The sequence below is a fragment of the Nyctibius grandis genome, chromosome 8 (assembly GCF_013368605.1).
Source record: "Nyctibius grandis isolate bNycGra1 chromosome 8, bNycGra1.pri, whole genome shotgun sequence".
NCBI classification, from domain to species: Eukaryota; Metazoa; Chordata; class Aves; order Nyctibiiformes; family Nyctibiidae; genus Nyctibius; species Nyctibius grandis.
Genome location: NC_090665.1, coordinates 5,986,728 through 6,007,721, shown reverse-complemented (window position 1 = coordinate 6,007,721; position 20,994 = coordinate 5,986,728).

The following is a 20,994-nucleotide window of genomic DNA, read 5'->3' as shown; positions in this document are numbered from 1 at the left end:
AACAAATGCACTGGTGACCATAAACCATTCATAGGTTTCCTTTAAACTGGTCAGCAAAGTATATGGGTTTTCCACTACTGGATACAAACCCTTAACTATCTGATTTATTGCTTGCAAATCCTGCACCCATCAATAAGTTTTGCCGTCAGATTTTTTTTAACAGGTAAATTAGGTGTGTTATACTCTGAAAAGAGAACGACATTAAGGCATAAATGAGATCAGATGCTGCCACTCAGACCGCTTTATTGAACGAGAGGGCAGAGAGAAAACAAAACAATAGGAAAGGTAGGAAATGAGAGGAGAAAACTAAGCAGGAGAGTGGAGAGAGCAGCAGGGTTAGTCACCACCACAGATCCAGCGGTGTGCCGTTGGTCCTCTTTCCTCGGTGGTGGTGGGGTGTACAGACGAAAAAGCAGAAATAGGCACCGCCCGGAGGAGAAGGGAGGCAGCGGCAGGGGGCAGCAGCAGCAGCAGCAGCAGCGGGGGGGAAGCAGGGAGGCTGTAAGGATCCTGCGGCTAGTCCATGGAGTCGTGTTGTCCAATGGGCATGTGTCTCCATGTAGGTCTCCTCCAATGGATGCGTGTCCACAGGCCTCGGTAACAGAGCTTGTCGCTGGCAGATAGAACATGCGCACTTATCCCGAAATAACTAAACGCACCTGCTGTCTGCCCCAAAGAGTCCATTTTATGGTCCTCCACACCACCCCGTGGCTCAAAGTTTGTTATGTTGTCCCAGATCGCTGTCTTCGGGATCCCGTGGTGGTGGGAGAAGAAAAGGATAGTAAAGTAGGAAAAGAGCATTTGAACTTTTTTACAATCAGTTGGCTATAATCCTAAAATGCAAACAATCAACAGATTCAAACGATTTGTACAACGGACGGCTTTGGTTGGTGTATTCAATGCCACCCAGTGATGAGGTAGGTACAAGTTGTACAGTATTAACGGTGACAATACACAATAAGGACAACAACATTACACAACCACATAACATGTTAAAACAGAATGTGCTTAATTCACTGGGCGCTTGGAAGTCATGAAAAGAATACTACACGAAGGCAATGCCTCTTTGTTTCATCGTTTAACAAATATGTCAATCGACAATTTGTCAGACAGAAATAAATTCAAACAAAATTAGTCTTCAGACCTTAGTTTAAAATACTGCTTATTGCTTTTTCAAACAGAAAGTTGTAGGCAAACATTATTTATCTCTCTCATGAAAGTTATATTGAAAAATGTGGCAGCCCTCATATGGAAATTTGTATTTTAACAATAAAGCAAACTTAAAATATTGTTCCACATAACAAATAAAACAGGACACACTTACATACCGGGTGGACAGCTTTGTCCACTGTCTTGATATGTACATAGTAATTATCTTAACAATATCTTAACAATCTTGGCAAATTTTTAACAAGATCTTAACAATCTAAAGAGCAACAGTTTAAAGAGAACAGAAACTTAACAATATCTCAACAATTGAAAGAGAATAGAAAGTATCTCAGGCCATGTTGGAGGTTTATGGCTCTGGGGGATCAGAAGAAGGAGGTGATTGTCCACTATTGCAAACACAAGGCCAATGACAATTACAGGATAAATCATAACCATAATAAGCCAGAAGATTAAGTATTCCAAGAATGATTAAAATAAAAGTTGAAAGGAAGAGTGCAACCAGAAGCGTAATTGCAGCTCCTGGTGACAGCCACATTCTGTCCTTTTTAATTCTTACGATTCGTTTGGCTATTCGCAGATGAGTTCGCTGCCTGCGTTGCGACCGAGAGACTGGTGGCCACGCTGCCCTGGTCTGCTGGAGCTGGGGTCTGCATACGCAGTAGGAAAATGGATTTCCACACCCCCAACCCAATAAGGAATGTTCCAGCACCTTCTCCCGGAAGGACTGGAAGGCGCATGCATGGTTTGGGGAAAAACGTGTGCAATGAGATCTAACAGATATATTCTTTAGATATGTATTTTATATCTAGCAATGTTATTTTGATCACCAAGGATACTTGCAAGTAAGTATAGGACCCTGACAATCAGGATGCACAAACAGGTTTCACACAAGATCCTAGTTACCAAGCAATTTTCCACACAGAATTCGGATGCACCAGTTACACAATCCAGGCACACAAGCCACAAAGTTCTGATGAAGTTCTGGTCTACAAACACAACAAGCCAGGGGTGGGGGGGTAATCGTCTCAGGGAGGCGGCAAGTAAATCTTCACAAGGCTCTGGCTAAACAGGGATTTTCGTCACACAACCCCCACCCCAATCGTCCCTGAGAGGCACACACAGAAAACCGGAACTCCACACACAAGACCTCCCACCCCGTACATCCCTGAGAGGTGAACACATAATACAGACACGTGATACAGATCAGACCTATCCGGGGTACACAGGAGAAACGAGGCAAAGTTAAAGCAGATTAGAAGCGCAAGCCAAAGTTAAAGCAGGCGAAGGGTGCAAGCTGACGTTTAAAGCGGACTGGGGGGCGACACTGTCGCTTTAAGGGATCCTGCCAAGTACGCAAGTCATCTATAATACTTTTCATTCCTCGCCTATCTTCCAGTTTCAGGGGATATTGTTTTATCCTAACAGGCCGTGTTCTCTCTAAGTTTAACAACAATCCATTCTGCATTTTTGGCTTTTCCAGGCATTCCTGAGGCCCACACTCCTGGATATACCTGCTTCTTTATTTCGTGTATAATTTCTTCCTTAATTTGGGGTTCAGTGAGAGCCAAACAAAATTTCAATGTGATTCTTTTCTGGTACTTTAAACTCAATTTCTCCATTTTTAAATTTTTTATTTCAGCATTCAATTGTTCTAACAAGTCTCTTCCCAAAAGTGGTCTAGGAGCATCAGGCAGGTAGAGAAATTTATGAATTCCTACACTTTTTCCAATTATGAATTCTAATGGTTTCAAAAGAAAGCTTTCTCAACCTGCCCAGTTGCTCCCACAATGTTAACATTTTGTTTGCTTATTGACAATAAGGTCTGATTCAATACTGAAAAAGGTGGCACCTGTATCTACTAGAAATTCTACAGTTTTCTCTCCTTTCCCAAGCTGCATTCTTACCAAGGGTTCTGCTAGGGAAGATTCCCCTGGTTCCAGTCAGTCAGCTCCTATACCAGAAACCATTACCAATTTCAGTTTCGGACAATCCTTTTCCAATGCCCCATCTGCTTTCAATACACACACATTGATCTTTCAGAAGGGGTTGATTTTCCCTCGGTGGGGCACTTGCACTTCGTTTCACAGCGTTAGTGTTATTTCCCGGTAAGTTCCAGAGGGTCTCTGGTCCCCTGCGCTGCACAGAGCAGCCGCTGCAGCACCGGCAGCCGCTCCGCCCTCACTCTCCCCCTCCGAGTCTCCCCATTCCCATACGCCTGCCATGCAGTCTCCAGCAACCTCTCTAAATCTCTCGCATCCATTTCTTGCACTTTCTGTAGCTTTCTCCTAATATCATCTGCCGATTGTCCCAAAAACAGAGATCCACCGTTCCCGGCAGAATTCCAGCCAGAATCAGAGCCTGCACCTGGGCTCTGGCCACTTTCACAAACACCGCATTCCCCGCAGTATCCAACATTGCATCCACATCCTCCCAGTCAGGCTCCTGGGTTTTCACAATTAGTTCAGATCCTTTCGCAACCTTTTCAGGATCATCCTGATAATTCCCAGCAGCGTCTCCTTTTCTATCTAATCTTTCATTCTGTGCACCAACCCTTAAACACTTTTGTACAATACTACAAGCCAAGCAACATCCTTTTAACCTCCCATTTTGCTTTTTTTTTTTTTTTTTTTTCCTGTCACCAGGACCATAGTGTCCTGGGGTGCTAAATTAATTCCACATTCCTTTTGCCGCTCTGGGTGATTCCACAGAGTAAAGAACATATCTGCATAACCCACTTCATCCCATTTTCTTTCCCTTCTTAAAAATAACATAAGTTGTAACAAAGTATTGTAATCTAAAGTTCCGTTAACAGGCCATTTTTCTCCATCATATAACTTGTATAAAGGCCACCACTGATTACAATATTTTATCAGAGTCTTATGACTTGCACTTCCTCCAGGTGGTCCCCCAATATCTTCCCAGTGAGTCAGAATGCAGCCCAAAGGGCTCTTTTTCAAAACTCCACCCTGTTCGTTTCCCATTCAAAAATTTATAACACACAAAGACAGGGACTGGGGCCCGAACACTTACACACACAGAGACAACGATTAACAATTACTATAGACAGTACTTCAGGTTCGCACATTTATCAATCACTTTGTCCTTCTCCGGCTGTTTCCCTTGCAGGATAACAGAACCGCAGATCCAGACTCCGCACTCGCTTCGTACGTATTTGTACGTCTCACTCACACAATCATACAAATTCAGATACAAAGTCAAGTTACAATAAACAAATTTTCCTCTGAACATTCATTTGCCCCCCCGCCAAAACCTCGGGGAGACCAACAAAGGTACAGAGATCACAAAGTTAACAACAGCAGCTGCTACTCCTCAGATGACAAATGTCGACACAGGTTATTCAAAGATTTTCAAATACGCGTATACCAAACATATACGTATTACTACACATATGTAACCAGATGCCACCCGGTGGGGTTCTCACGAACCGCGACTTATGAGCAGCCCCAAATACAAACGCACAAACAAACGATCGCACTAACCAGAAGATTAATACGAATCGTACATGCAAATGTCAAAATCAAATACAAATGCACAAACAAACGACTGCACTAACCGGATGATTAATACAAATCGTACATGCAGATGTATGCCACCTGGCGGGGTTCTCACGAACCGCGACTTATGAGTAGCTCCAAATGACCGGTCCCAAAAACAGAAACAAAAAACAAAACAAAACAAACACAGAAAGAATGCCTTTTCTTACCAGTGGTCCTTGTCTGTCCCCGCATGGATCCGCCGAATCAGAGAGTCCCTCCAGAGAAGTCTCCGGGGCCGGCCAAGGGAGTCTCCGACCCAGGGGTCCCGCAGCCAGACAGAGAGTCTCCTGCCTGGCTCGCCAAAACTGATACAAAAATCGGAGATCTCCAAACCCCCTTGCTTTCTAACTTTCCTCACCGAAGTGGGAAGCTAGGTGCCGCTGGGTAAGGAGTCAGAAAGAAAACTCAATAACACCAGAGTGTGTTATTAAGCAGGCATTCTTTATTGCAGCGCTGGGCAGCACTGGGGATCATCCACCATGAGTGCTCCGCCGGTTTGGCAAATTTTCAGAGAATATATACCATAACGCTATACATAGTCATAGGATTTCCGAGAAGTCATTTACATAGCCATGAGATATGCAAATGTCTGTTCGCATGTGCAGTTGTTTTCCCTGGTGGTCGTCGGGGGTCTTCAGATGAAGGCCGGTAGTCTGATTGACCCCTGCTTCTGCGCAAACTCAGTCCGAGGATCACGTAGGCCACGTCCTTCAAGGTAGCTGTTGCAATTCCCTTATCTCATGCATCGCCCATCCTATGGCCCAGCCATCTGAAGTGAGACCATCCTGGAGCCTCCTTATCTTACAGCCATTACCACTCTTCAAATTGTAAAATCTTCCCTTTGTTTTGTATATCTATGTTAATCGAGTGTCTAAGGTATTTTCAACATCCCTTGCTCTGGGGACCCCAACTGTTTCAATCTGTAACAACAATATTGTTAAAAAAAAAACAAAACCAGCTGGTTTAATGTTCTCTTATTTATGATGTTCAGAACCCCAAATTACAACATACTTGATGTGAATGCATTCAATATCTTATGCATGATCATTTTTTGCTTCTTTCCCAGTGCAGGGGAAAGATCTTGTAAGATCTAGTTAGGAACTGTAATTGACATGCGTTATAAACGAAGAACAAATAAATAAAGTGAAACATATCTGTGATTTTTTTTTCTTTTTTTCCCCTGGGATCACTGATTTTTTTTTCCCCCAGATGTACAACATTTCCAGTTTTAGTTTTCACTTAGCAGAGGTCAGTGAAACAAAACGGGAGAGTTCCTGAAGAAAAGCTGAACCAGAGCCAACGTGGTTGTTTTCAAGGCAGGAAACCTTGCCTGTGTGTCCATGCGCTGCGAGGCGGACCTCCTCTTACTTCATTTCTGCCAAATGATCAATGGTGACCACATTTGCTGGCGTTGAATAGGGGACGATACCTGCACTACTGCTGTTCCTCTCTTTCAAGATGCACAGTGGAGCTCTATAAACACATTTTTATATATTTCCAGATTATTTATGTGTTTGAAATCTCTTTTAGCCAGTGAAAGTCCTAGTTCTGTTTTCATTCCTATTTGCATTCCTTTCACATTCTTTCTTTTTGAACTGTTACCCATTTTCTTCCCCTGCTCTCTCATTTATTAATGGTCATAGCAGCATTACTTTTGAAATACCCTAATGTGGGGGTTCGCCATTTAGTCCAGCAGGGTCCTGTGGCTTTCACAGAATATAAAGCTTTCCCCCTGCTGAAAAAAGTGCTGGGGAAAAAAAGCTTCAAAAAATTTATAAGCCCATTTTTAAGTCCGCAGGAGTCATACTCCTGCTTGCGTTCAATTGAATGCATTAAAAACAGGCTGGGCCCCACAGAACATTTTTTTCCAGTCATGTTTTCTTAGATTTAGTAAAAGTCTGTGCAGGGCTGGGCAAGGCCAGGGCAGTGCCTCCCTCGCACTTAGAAAGCCCTTTTTTTGCTGGGCCACCACTTACTTGGTTTATCTCCGGGGGAGGTACGCATTTTCTCCTTGCTCTTAATGCCATTTTTTTTCTGCCACTAATCCAATGGCATTTATTTCTTTTATAAATGTTGTTTAAATAGTTGGCAGCACGTCATTAATATAAGACTAAGTTTTACCCCTAATGTAAATTCAATAATTTTTCACAATGATTTTCTACAGCATTTTAAAGTGTTTAGCAACTGTTCAACAGGAAGACAGGCAAAAGAAAACAAAAAAGAAACCCTGCAACGTTACCTTTAAAACTGGTTTTTAAATAACTATAAAACTTATAGTTCTCTATATATCTTCCATATATAGTTCTATATATAACTTTATATATAGAAACTGTATTTTAAATAACTCTTTGTGACTTTATATAATCAAGAGAACACTAAATAAATATTTCCATCACAACCACTTGTTCTTTTCTGAAGCAGAATCTCTATAAACCGCAGCATTTCCCATCATAAGACAGTCTAGGGGTATAGGAGAGGCAGAGTTTGTTGAAGGAGATAATATATTTTCTATTAAGAGATTTAAAGCAGCAATAATAATTGGTGTTATAGAAAACCACCTCTTCCACAAACACTGCCAATATAAGGACAGGTGCAGGACACCCAGTGCCACCGCGATGTGGGATTCCAAGTATGGTGGGGGAATAAAGAAAGGGAATTTTTACTGTTAACCTAGTCATTTCATTAAAACCCAATTTCAGTCTGAGGTTTTAAATTAAAATATAATGATTCACACTAAAGCCAGCAGAGGGAGCATTTAAAACAAAAACTGAAAAGGTCCAGCACGTTTCTAAAAACACACTATGAAACAGAAAGCGTCGCGGGAACTGCACCAAAACCTTTGTGGCAACCCAACCCCTGACTTGTGAATTCATGCGTGGACAAGGCACAACACTCACACCAATGGGAAACTACTCAGAGAAAATAACCAACCTCAGAACCATTCCTCAACACGAATCGCTTTCAGCCCTTGGCGTGCCATAGGGATATTTTTCAGGCGATCTAGCCGTTATTAGTTCAGATTCTGCAAACGGGCTGGGGTGTGTGCAGTTATTTGGGTCTCACTGTAGGTGCCTGTGCATGTTTCTAGTCTGCAGATCCGAAGGGTGAGGGAGCACCCTGAGGGGAAGGCTGCCTCGCTGCGCCCAGGGCATGGCTACGTGGTTGTGGAGGGCTGTGTTTTCATGACTATCTCCATTGCCTTCATATACACCTGGCTTTGTCCGTGAGGGATGCACGGAGGCATAGCAGCATCTGCAGAGAGCTGTGAGTGCCCCTGGAAATGGCTGCATTTCAACCCCCAAGAGTAATACCTGGAGAAGTGGGGTATTTCTGCCCTTGTGCCATGGCATTTCTGCTCTTTTAATGGTGCATAAAGCAACTCATTGTAAGCAAAAGGTGGTTTTTACAGGCCTTGTGCACCCTGTCCCTGATGCTGGGAGGGGGAGAGGGCCTTTCTGAGATCCCCACTGGCAAAGCAGCCCTGACACTGCTCCGGGGCCCATGGGAGCCAGTGTTACTTGGCATAGTCAGCAGTTGAGCTTTGGGTTATTTTAGCGATCGGATGAGTTACCTTTGATGTTTTTCACCATCCAGCCACATGCACACACTCCACGCTGCATTAGCTGCCGTCGCATCATCTGCTCCAGCGCCTTCATCCCTGCAAGGCAAACGTGCCGTGGGTTATGAAACACTGCAAAGTAAGAGAGGCACAGCAAGGCAGCAGCATACGTTTGGTATGACTGTATCTAATTCTGAGGGGTTTTTTCCTCCTCCCAAAAAACCCTGCTGAAAAGCACGCAAAGGCAGGAGTCAGAAATGCCATCTCACCTCCCTGCTGCAGCCGGCGAGGCTGGGTGTGAGGGGTCAGGGGCTGCGCCCAGCGCTGGGGCTCCAAAAACTTCTGTAGTTCCTTTTGCATTCCCATTTTGCACTGCCATTTTATCTACAAAAGTGGAACAGAGTTTATCAAACTTTAAAAATATCATACCATTACATCTCAAATCCTGCTTTTGATCCTCTGTGTGGATGGTCAAGGGAGGGAAGATGCTATTTCTTATTTTACAGTCATTGAAATGCACTGGAGGCACAGTCTAAGCCCAGTTTTGAGCACAAAGACCCAGTTTCTTAGTTCAGGTCCTGTACGATCTGCTCAGATTCCAGGCGATTAATCAGAGAGCACATCATGGATTTGTATTTAATGTTAAACCCCAGAGTGGTTAGCATACAGACAAGGCATCTTGTATATAAGGACTCTCTTTGGACACAGATGTAGCCTTCATGGGGTGTTGTCCAACTCCACAGTAGAGTTATGAAAACCAAAGACGGCTACAAACGTGAAAATGGCCTATGGAATTGCATGGCTTACCCCAAGCAATACAGTGAAGCTGGTGAAACAGAAGCTTTTAGCCTGAGCCAATGTATATTTTTAAGCACACTCTAAGGAACTACTTATTATAAATTATATTAACATATATTTATATACATATATATGCATATATATGTTGCAGTAGTACAAATCTAGAACCACTTCATTAAGATTATAGACTGACTCTAGGCTTACAATGTTCTTTTTACTCAGACTAAAATGATGCTATTAGCACGAATTTGGGCTCAGGCCTTCTATTTTGATGCATGTCATCATCTTGATTTCTTGGGCCGGTGATCTTCTCACCTGACTGAGTTTCCAAGGGAGTGTCTGAGTTTAAGCAAGACCCAAAAAGGTTTGCTAACCTGTCACCTTGAGGCAGATGCACACACTTACTTACATCAGCCACCCATCCCATCTCTTTAGGCCCTCACTTCAAAATGTAAATCCTGGTTTTAACTTACTTTTCAGTGTCACTTTGACGTGCAACTTTATCCTAAGTAGAGTTTATTCTTACCGTGGCACCGCTCCTGCGCCTGCCCAGAACAGTGTCTCCTGAGCTGTGAAAAGCCGTTTACTGTTTGCATATTAACTCAGCAGAGCCAGCACAGCTGGGTGCTTTTCCTCCTAAAACTTCCTCAAAAGGCTTGTTTACTAACCTGTAATCAGTCGTGGGCAGCAGGGTTAACTCAGCACCTTTGGTGACAGGAGTCACCAAACTTAACTTGCAGGTATCCAAGTAACTCAGCTTGACCCAGTTTGTTTCCAGAGCTAGAGTCAGGAGCAAAACCAACTATCTTTGAACTTCCAAATCAATCAAGGCACAGAAATCATGAACAGCTAATGTGCCAGGATCCATAATGAAATTTTGCAGTCACTTTTCACAGACAAAAAAACAAGTTAAAGCAGAAGGTGCTTTTCCTGGTAATACCTAATCCGTTCCCTAAGTAATGTCTCAGGAGCCAGGGGATCTTTACTGCGTGGGAAGAAGGGCATTTGAGGGGGAAGAAGAAAGTTTAAAAAGCAAAAAAAAACCAGCAAGGGATCAGCTGGGCTAAACTTTCATGCCTCCACTAGCCCTGGGAGAGGCAGCAGCTCTCCCATGGGCAGAGTCAGGGGCAGCTGTTGACTCCCAGGTAGGGCTGTGGGGAATTCCAGCGCTTGTGTCACTTCTCTGTTCCCAACAGCGCCTGGGTGCGCGCCAGCTCCTCATAAACGGTGAGACTAAACAATGAGGGCGTTTACTCATTTAGGCTTGCAGGAAGAGATTGTGAATTTAATCAAAACAGCGAGTTTGCAGCCTGGGTAGCCTCTCTGCTGCTCCCGAATGGAGCTGGAGCAGCCAAAGGCCAGGATTCACGACCAGCCTGGCACTCAGCTGCATGCGTTTCACTTCAGCTATATGATTTCTGGAGCCTGCCTGTGCAAGGCATCATAGAATCATAGACTGGTTTGGGTTGGAAGGAACCTTAAAGATCATCTAGTTCCAACCCCCCTGCCATGGGCAGGGACACCTTCCACTAGACCACATTGCTCCAAGCCCCATCCAACCTGGCCTTGAACACTGCCAGGGAGGGGACAACCACAGCTTCTCCGGGCAGCCTGGGCCAGTTCATTAAGATGAACTCACCACCCTCACAGGAAAGAATTTCTTCCTAATATCTAATCTAAATCTCCCCTCTTTCAGTTTAAAACCGTTCCCCCTAGTCCTATCCCTACATGCCCTTGTAAAAAATCCCTCTCCAGCTTTCCTGTAGGCCCTTCAGGTACTGGAAGGCTGCTATAAGGTTGTGCATCACACAATCCACCAGTTCACTAGAATGTCAGCAGTGTTTATTCGGGCAAGGATTTGAGTACATAAACACACCATCGTGAGCTGGCACTTGCACTAGCTGAGCAGGTTTGCTGTTTTCTGCCTTGACAGTGTCCTACAATACCCAAGCTGCTGCAGGCTTGAGAGCATGGAGAGTCCTCTGAAAATACCCTACTCCTTACAGCAGCTCAGGAGGCTCAGCTATTTAGTAAGGAAGAAATTAGCTGACTGGCATATTGGTATTTTAGGACCTTAACTACAGACTGCTGCAGTCAACGAAGATACGGATGTTGTCCTAAGGAGCTCTGGGCCCATGGCTGATGGAGAGGTAGCCCCAAGACCCCCATAACGGGTTGCTGCTGCCCCAGCCATAAGGGTCTGTGAGCACCTGGCACCTCTTGAGCTTTGTCACAGTGGGGTTTGAACACGCATACAACTAACTCAGTTGTTACAAATCTGTTATTTATAAAATCTGAGTACAGATTTTATAAAAATTCTGCCCACGTATTTGTAGTTGCTTCATCTAATGTGCTGGTGAGGGAGCCTCTGACACCAAAGCAAGGAGAGCAGTACCTGGAACAAACAAACAGGACAAAAATTGGATTTTACTGTACTTTTTCACATAGGCAAACTACAGCACAGGTAGGTAAGGTCAAAACTTTCAGACTTGGTGCTTTCTGCAAGACTGATAAATTAATCAGCCAAGGAAAGAAGAGCATGGGGCTGCTGCCCCTTATCTGCTCCGCCCCGTCACTTGGCTTGTTTCCCGTTCCCTGACATGTTTGAAAAGAAGTGAGCCAGTGTGGTTTCAGTAAAGAGTGCTTCAAATATTAAACAAGTCTGCTGCTCGTAACTAATAAGGAAGGAGGCTGGCCAAAACGCCCTGCATGTTTTCTGACTCAGCCTGGGCTGCCATGCCCTGCTGGGGCCGTCAGCATCGCTCTTGCAAAGCCATTAAAAACAAAGCTTGGGAAACGTCAGGAGCCAGTGCAGATCAGGACAGGTTTGCTCTTCAGCAAAAGCTTGCTAGAAGTATCTAAATTTCACCAGCCAAGAAACCAATCCCTTACAATTAAGGAAAAGAGTACTTTTAGGTGCTTTGAAGTAGCTTATGTATCTGAAGTGTCATTTGCCCTGAGTGTAGAAAGTTTCACTTATGTTTTCTCTCTGATCCATCTTGAGCAATAATCATTAAGTGAAATGAGTCCAGCTGGGCAAAGTTGGCTGGTTTTATACACTCTTTTACAACCCTTATCGGGACTAACAAGAAGGGGTAAAATGTTGCAATCAAACAACCCACAGTCAGAGATATCAGCACTCCTGACACTACCATTCTTAAAAACACTGTTCCACTTTATGCCTGTAATTTCAGCTTTTTATTATTGTTGGGATTTAATGCGTCAGGGATTTAACAGGTTTGCATGCAGCACTGCATGCAGGGCTGGAAATGCAGGCCCTGGCTAATTAAAAAGTCACCTTTTTCCAGCCTAATCTGCTTGAATTCTGCAGAAGTGCCAGCCTATGTGTCTTTCATCACCTAACTGGAGATGCAGATATGTCACCACAGAGCTTGACTTCTCCAGATTCATCTTTCTTTCTTATCCATTTATTTCTTCTGCGTGTACCTCTTCATGCATTAGACATTTGTTTTCTGTGGAAACACTTTCTTGGTGGCAGTCACAGGTAGAAAGGAGGTTTAAACTGAGGGTGACAGGGATTTCTGTGAGGTCTTTGCAATACAGAGGCAGCAGCGAGTCTCTCTCACTATGATGTGTTTCTATCAGAGGTCAAGAGATCCATTTTTAAAGTGTTTTGTGAGCAATTCATACAACTCTAATATATAGTCTGACTATAAAGAAGGCCATAGAGCTCAGTGGGTTTAGAAGTGTTAGCATTAGGCATTCTTGGATTCTCAGACTCGCTGATAAGGCAAGTAACCTGAGTTGGCAGGGTTAATACCATCCCAGTCTTTATCTTTTTCTTTTTTTCCAAAAATATTTTCACAGGGAAATTACCCCAGGAATCTGAGTGCTGTGCTGAAGAGCGGTGCATTTCCTGGCTTGACAACTTACTGTAACTACATTCTGTGTAAGAATTTTGCCTTTCTTCCATCATTTATTTTAACTTGGGAATGAAGAGTGAGGGACATTTGCACTCCCCTTGTCTAATTTTGCTCCTTGGAGGATATCACTAGCATGGCTCACAAGGCCGTGCTCCCTGCTGAGGTGTGTAGGTGTGTGGTAGGAAGGATCTGCCTGGATCACCATCAGCTGAGCCTTCCCTCTGCACTTTTCATCACAGTTGAAGACAACTTTGTTTATACACTAAAATTTCCACGGCGCACCAAGCCAAATACTTGTTTATCTAAAACCATTATCTAATAACATTGCCTAGGTATCCACTAACATTTTGAAGCTTGAATAATATTTGCCTAATTCAAGTTCAAGTTCAGACCATGTTCACCAAGAAAACTCAGGTGAGGTTTTCCTGTATGGTGACATCTTCCTTTTCTCTCCTTATGCAAGAGGCATGCAACTTGCTCATTCCAGCTAATGTAGTCTTTTGAGAAACATAAAATCCATATGTGAAATCTAATAGCACAGGTAGATCTGCAGGGATTAACAATATGAAGAACAACATTGTCAAGCATATAATGATATTTTGTGGTATGTTTGCTACAGTTAATGCTTTTAATTGCATTTTCCAGTTTAATTCTAGTAGCCAAAGGCTCAATGCACAAGGCAAATAAAAGACAGGATAATTGGCATGCCCAAGTGCCTCTTTTCAACATAAATCAGACAGACAGCAAATATGAGCTGAGCAAGGAGATCACTGTGTTGCAGTTCAATTCACTCAAGATTTTGCCAAAATTAATTTTACACTGCAGGATGGAAAAACAAGCCTGGGAAATGCATTGAAAATGTTGGGAGGGACTGGAGCCACAGTACCCCCCTTCCACATTAACATTTCATACAAGTGTGAGAAAGCTTGTAAGCTGGCTGCTCAGGTAGGAATAGGATCAGATAGAGCCATCTCGCTGGGTGCACTTGTGCATTTCCTACCTTTGTCAGAAGAGGCATTACTAAAAGGTTCTTCTGTGATTACAGGTGCAATCAGTAAAAGGCTTTTGAAACAGAAAGACCTTCTGTCTCCTTCCTACAAACCCGACAGCAGTCACAGATGTTAGTATCCACAGCCCAGCTGTTTTTTTAAGACATCAGCCCTGCAAGAACAGGCAGAGGTGAACTATCAATCACAGTATTTCAATCGGTGCTACACAGCAGTTTGTATGTACACAGGGTCTGTGTGCATACAGTTTTGACTCTAGACCTCTAGGCAGAAGATTGTTTTTATGGGTTTAGACAAATACCCGAATATATTACCAGGGCTTTGTTTTTAAGTCCATCAGAGTTGCAAGGTGAAATAAGTAAAAAGATAAGAAGTACTTTTCCTTGAGTTTTAAGCCAAGGTGTTTTTTCTCCTGTTTGATCTACAAGTCCAGCCACAGTAAACAACTTCAAAACTGCTAACATTCAGTAAGCACGGTATCCCTCATCTGTCTGAGTCCTATGTGCTTTTTGTTTGAAGATTGAGTGAATAGGTATTCCTACTTATCAACACTGCACAGCTGACACAGTTTCTTTGGAATAAACCTGATTCCCTAGGGCTTTACGTGGCAGCAGCTGAAACACAGCTGGGCACATTCCCTGCTGTCCTCATTTAGCCTGCACCCAGGGCTAAACAATAAACAGTTTTTCTATCACCCAATATCCCTTCCCCAAACGAGGACGGGAATTGGGAAAAGGAGGGAGACTTGTAGGTTGAAGTTAAACAGATTTAATGAAATAAAGAAATCAATATAAATGACAATACAAAAGAGACAAAACTATACTTATCTACAGAGCACCAGCAAGGTGCTCCAGGAATCACAATCGTTGGAAATGAGGGAGAGGACAGAAGATCCACAGGGAGCAGGAAAACCCCCCATTTTTTCCCAGCAAGCCCTCTCTTTTATAGTGAACTTGATGTTAATGCTATAGAATACACCTGTGGGCCAGCCAGGGTCAGCTGCCCTGGGTTTAACTGCTAATGGCCCTGATCACCATGGCTGGCCACAAACTGAAACCAAATCCCAGTGAAACCAGGACACCTTCTAGTGTTGTCTGAAATATTTCTATTAACTTTGAAAGAGTTTCACCCCTTTATGCCAGCAGACAGTTGACTCTACTGCATGCGCATTATGTTCTGAGTTCCAAAAATCTGGCAGCTCTTCACCAGCTTTTTTAAAGCATTTTTACTAACTATAAAGAAAACACGTCTGAATTTGGCTTCTCCACAGATGATTTGGCCCTCTAACCTAACAAAACACTGCAGTGATGCTGTTGATCACATCCAGTTTTGGAAAGCCACGCTGCGCTGAGTACAGTATTTCCAGGCTGCAAGCCATAAAACAAGCCTGTTCCTGCTGCAGTTCATGTGGCTTTTGCTATGAACTGGAATGAGGGCAGGACCGCATCCAGTGCGTGGTCCCAGAGACACTCGCACATATTTCAAATCCAAAAATCATCAGCTGTAAAAACAAAACATTTGGGGAAACTCCAGTGAGGGAGCAAACTGCCAAAAAATCTTTTTTCTGTCTACGTGGAGTTGGTCTTTCTTCCTGTTTTGCTCTGTGGCCTGGCCCAGGGCAAGGACAGGTGAGTGCTAGTTCAAGGCGAACAGTGGGAGTGAGCAGCTGAGTGACAGGACAGTCCCCTTTCAGCATCAACAAGCCCTTAATTTGACTTTGCTTTAGCGTAACGTTACATCCTAACATCGCAGTGCATAGATCCCTCATTGCATTACAGAAGACCAGCTCCTGAAGGGCGTGACATCTCTCCCTCGCTTAACGATAATCCCATTAGCTGGGTGAGCCTCCGAGCACAAACCGTGCCTCTGTGTCAGCTCTGCGATTTTGGCAGGGATGGCCCGTGTAGCTGAGCCTCGGCGCGTTCACCTCCTGATGCCTCAAGTGCAGAGGTCCGTAAGCATCTTTACACACTTGTGCATTTACTTTACAATCTTCAGTTCAGATCAGTGATCCTGTGAGCACTTCTTTACAGTCAAAAAGGTGGTGTTATAAGAGATGAAAGCCAGATGTTCCATGTTTATCCAGCATCAGTGATTTCATAACACTCAGCTTGCAAGTCATGACTAGATCATTTCAGCTGCCAACGGCACAGCTCAAGCATCAAGCTGTGCTCCCTCCGCTCGGTGCACTCGCAACTCTGAACTGAGTCGCAGGAATGTTAAGTTACCATGATGAGGAAGAAACACTTCAGAAATATATATTTTGCCTTTTGAATACTGGATTTCACAAATAGATAACGCATACCTTAAAAATGCTCCTTGGGGCACAACAGTTCAGTCTCTGGAAGCATTCAGCTTTGTGCTGATGAACGAGTGAAGCATGATGCTCACCACCCGCTGACCTTTTTGCTGATGCTGCCTGCGTCAGGATAAAGCACGGATCCCTCTGCAACTATACAGATTTGGCAGCATTGATACTGTTAGATGAATTCATAGAGTCTTAAGCTGAACACAACCTAAAGCCTTTATATTTACTTGAGCTAATGCTTCCTGCACCTGACATTTCTGTTCAGAAGATACATATCTTGTCCCAGATCACCCAACACTTAAACCCTGCTCACTTTCTCTTACCTTTACAAGATTTTTGCCCTCTGCTGTAACCGCTGAGACTCCACCAAAGAGCAGAAATTAGGTGAGAAACTTTGGAAGCCAGGTTGGACATTATGCCTTCTACCTACATGAATTTGAGAAAAAGAAAAAGGTTAATACAACAGATTTTGCGAGAACTGCAAAGTCTGCAGGTAAATACACATTAAACATACATCAAGCCCCTGCTCCAGGCTATCAGAATAGGAAAGGAACCTGACAGGGATTTGGGAGAGCTACATGCTTACCAAATAGTGAACTGCATTTACTTGAAAAATATATTGTCTATGTTAAAAAACTTTAATACCAGGTATCTTGTATGCAAAACAGATTACTGGTTCGACTACAGTAGTACTCCATCTGAGGATGGAGGATGAGCAAAAACAAAATTTTGCTGAATGCAGCAAAACCCATCATTATTGTATGCTGGTAGGAATTACACAGACTGTGTGCAGGTATTCAACTATATGTATATAGAGATAGTAGCATGCATTCATTCATACACCTCTATGCAGACATGGAGATTTTAAGTCTGGAGCAGCACTGCGTGCAAAGATTATCTGATTAGTAGAGTTTTTAAGTAGTCTGTTTCTCATGACATTTCTTCCCTGTGCAAAAAGCACAGGTTTGTCAAGACATCAATAATTCAGTCTTAAAAGCCAGTTCTCACAAAGTGCTCTTCAGGCATGAATTCTTCATAATCCACCTGTGGGGGAGATGGGTGCTGACATTTCTTCCACCTGATCGTCCCCTTGAAGACAGGGACACACTGTGGTAGAAAAGCTGAATGATTTGGCAAAAGTCAGAGAAGAAATATGACAAAGAGCCACCCAGCATAGCTCTCAGGAGCTCTGGGCTGGCAGGTCTCTCCCTGGACCACACATCTCCATCAGTTTGATGCAGTTTACTGTCTACAGCAACACCACCTCACAGAAATAGGTGAATAATCAAGCATTGATTAATAAATGTACACTTGTTAAAGAAAAGAAAAATAAGGTTCCAGCCCTAAAAACTGTTATAAGAAGTTCAGAGCTCAGGAAAACCCAAAAGCAAGAGAAGGGAACACCAGATGTTTTCTCCTCAGACCTTTGGGGACCTGGCAGCCTGTTGCTCCAGGGAGGATGCAGCCATTCAGCCTTCAGCCAGATCTAGCCATGAAATCATAAGGTCAGAGAGAATATTTTTTGTCTCTCTCCATGCACTCCATCATGAGCAGTGACAAAAGCTGTCGGACTCTGAAGGCTTGCCTCATATAACATGTTACACCTGGACTGGCTCTAAGGAGGGGAATGGACAGAACTGATAAGTCACAAACTTCTTCCTAGCAGGATGCAGGCAAGCACCGCCAGCTTAAATGTCAGATGAAGACACAACTCCCGCTCCTCGTACACGTGCAAGTCACGCCTTCACATAGAGCATCACCGAACCACTTTGTTCATGTACAAGTCTCTGGATTTAAAACCGTTATGTGGCCGTGAGGATCAGACACAGCCTAAGTCAGACAGACAGCAAACCAGAATAATGAATGAGGAATGCAATTTGCCCTTCAGGCAAAATTGTTTTGATTTACAAAGTGCAAACGAAGCAGAAGTTATTGCTTTTTTCCTACAAATCTTGCCTCGGGAACATTTATAAAATTCCAGAGACTTCCTGTATTGCATTTTAAGAACCATAATCCAGAGCCCCTGGAAGTCAGCTGGCTGGCGATATTACCTCTCTGATTGGAGCAGAGACTTTCAAAAGAAGGAAAGAGGTCATTAAACCTATTCTGGTGTGCAACAGGTTCTTTGCTGAGTAAGGCAATGACGCCTCTGTGAATTCACTGCCTCTAACCTTCAAAAAGATTCAGCGTTGAAGAAAACTGATTCACTTTTAACACAAAGAAACTTAAAATCCAAAGCAACTTGTTGGGTGGTTGTGCCACATTCTCCTGGCTCTTTTTCCTTGTGGCAGATTTAGGGTTAAAATTCCCAAAGGCAACAGAATCGACCGGATTCCTGCAACTCTCCTGTTGCTCTTGTTCTTTCTGCAATGCTGTTTGTGATGATGGGGATTAGAGACTGGCAGCAGGGACTGGCTTAGCAGAGATGGAGCATTGCTAACCTACGCTGGGTCTTGAATCTGGGCTCGCACCTGCATTGGTCCTGGTTAAATAGGAGCCTGTTCCTACACTGCACACAGCGGAGACAGGAAAGTAGGAGTGAAGGGGATTCCTCTGTGTGCTTAATCACATGAAGCATCAAAACCCACCTCAGGGCTGCAGCCTTGTGAATACTGGGACTTGACTCGGTTCTTTCAAAACAACAGGGTGCTTCCTCCGCAGGCAGGAAGCAGGGCTTGAAAAGGGAGGTTTTTACAAACAATGTGCTCACATCTGCTTTCCTTCTTACCAAAACTTCCCCGCTTGTCAGCTTCCATCTCCTGCTGCCGTAGCCCTCCTCCAGGCTCGGGCCCCAGCCCTTGCCCTGCCCTCTGTGCATATTTATATACCTTGGTTCACCCAGGGATGTTGAACTCTTTGTGGAAAACTTCAAAGGGCTTCACTGCATTGTCCTGCTAATGGTTTGTAAGCATATTATCTGCAATCTCTGCTATCCCCATCCAGCTATTGTGCTCCCTTTGGAATAAATGCCTACGTAGCAATGTCACAACCCAAGACAAGCACAAGAAAACAAACTGATCAGTACTAGAAACACCATTTTTCTATTTATAATTTTCAGGCTAGATACATAAGCACTTACACAATATACACATGCTTATACAATAGACACATATGCAGTTAGGCACTTTCACGATCTATCTGATTTGCCATACCTGTACACATCAGTTTTAAGGAATGTGTGTAATTCTTTCCTGAAGAATTTGACTCACTTTGAATGTGGACATAGGTGGCAAATCTGAGATTTCTGCAGGCACGGCAGGCTGGGGAGAGCTGCTGTGCATCTTCAGTTACATCCTCAAACAACCCTGGAGCAAATTTCTGAGCAAAGACAGAGGATATAACCACAAAAAAACAGGCTATGTGTGGAATATTTACAAATGTTTCTAACTTCCACCCTCTGAATGTCTCGTAAAGATGAGGAAATTGCTGTTTAATAATTGGTTCCATAGGCCAGCTGCAAAAAAGGGCTCACTAAATGAGCATCCATTGCTTGTGGACAGTCCATCAGTTTTAACTGATACAAAATTAGAAGCAGCACCTCTTCCTTGTGACAGAGAGGTAGTGGTGGTAAATGTGTCTTAAGAAGACCCATTGCAGAAAAAGCAATATAGTTAAGTACAGAGCTGAGTACTCTTTGGGTGTCCACTCCCAACATCTCCAGTGTGCTCTCTCCTCTTGGGCAATCCTGATGGAGGCGAACCTGATAACCCTTCTGTCTAGATTTGTGACAGCGACTTATTGTCTTCTGCTATCCTGTAATTTAAATAAAATCTGTATATCCATCAGCAATCAGCAGAACAGTAGCCCTGGCAAACAAAGGGACTACTACTCTATAGCAGTCTCACTGCTCAAATTACCACTGTAATTTCAGGCCCTTTTCTCCTGTGTCAGTTGATAACAGTGAGTTCAAAGGTCCTGTTTGCCCTATTTTAAGAGCTAAGCTGTACTCACAAAAGATCTCTCTATTTAAGGTTCACATCTACCTCATGATACTCACCTCTAAGTCATGATGCGCGCTTCCCCAGCTCCACTTTCCAACTCTCTCTAAAATACGTTACAGGGAAGAAGGGCCTTTATTTCCCTAAATAAGGCAAATGTCCTTTACACAGCTGAGCACTGGCAGGGAGTAACGTCAGTGTATTTTAAAGCTGGTTCAGAAGCCACGGTAGAAGGAAGCATGTGAATGACTGACCCATCGCCCCAGCCCACCCGTTCATTAAGGGGCAGCTCAGGCCACAGCCTTGGATGAAGGCTTCTCACACTGCCCTGCACCACCTTGACCCTTAAATATATCAACAAAACTGTCTGTGTTACCACACCATAAACCAGACTGGGGAACTGAAGATTTCTTTCAAACCCAGTCAAAAAGGGCCTGGGAGCTGTAAATTGATATTGCCATTGGGATGGTCAAACCACCACGTTGGAGGAGCTGTTGGTGATGTCTCTCAAGCGGTGTCTGACCGACCCCTCATTTGGCCCTAGATGAGACCTCCCAGAAGGACACTACGGCATGGACATGCTGTCTCAGTAACTGGTTGCAGAAACAGAAAGCGGGTTCAACTGAGGCTTGCGTTTACAAATTCCTTCGCGGAGCAGTGCTAAACATGAACCTGCTGGTAACAAAGAAAATGAAAGCAAAACAAAAAAAATCCTTCTGGAGGAAATGAGTATTGTGTTTCTCATAAACAGTAGTTATTTTCCAAAATGAATA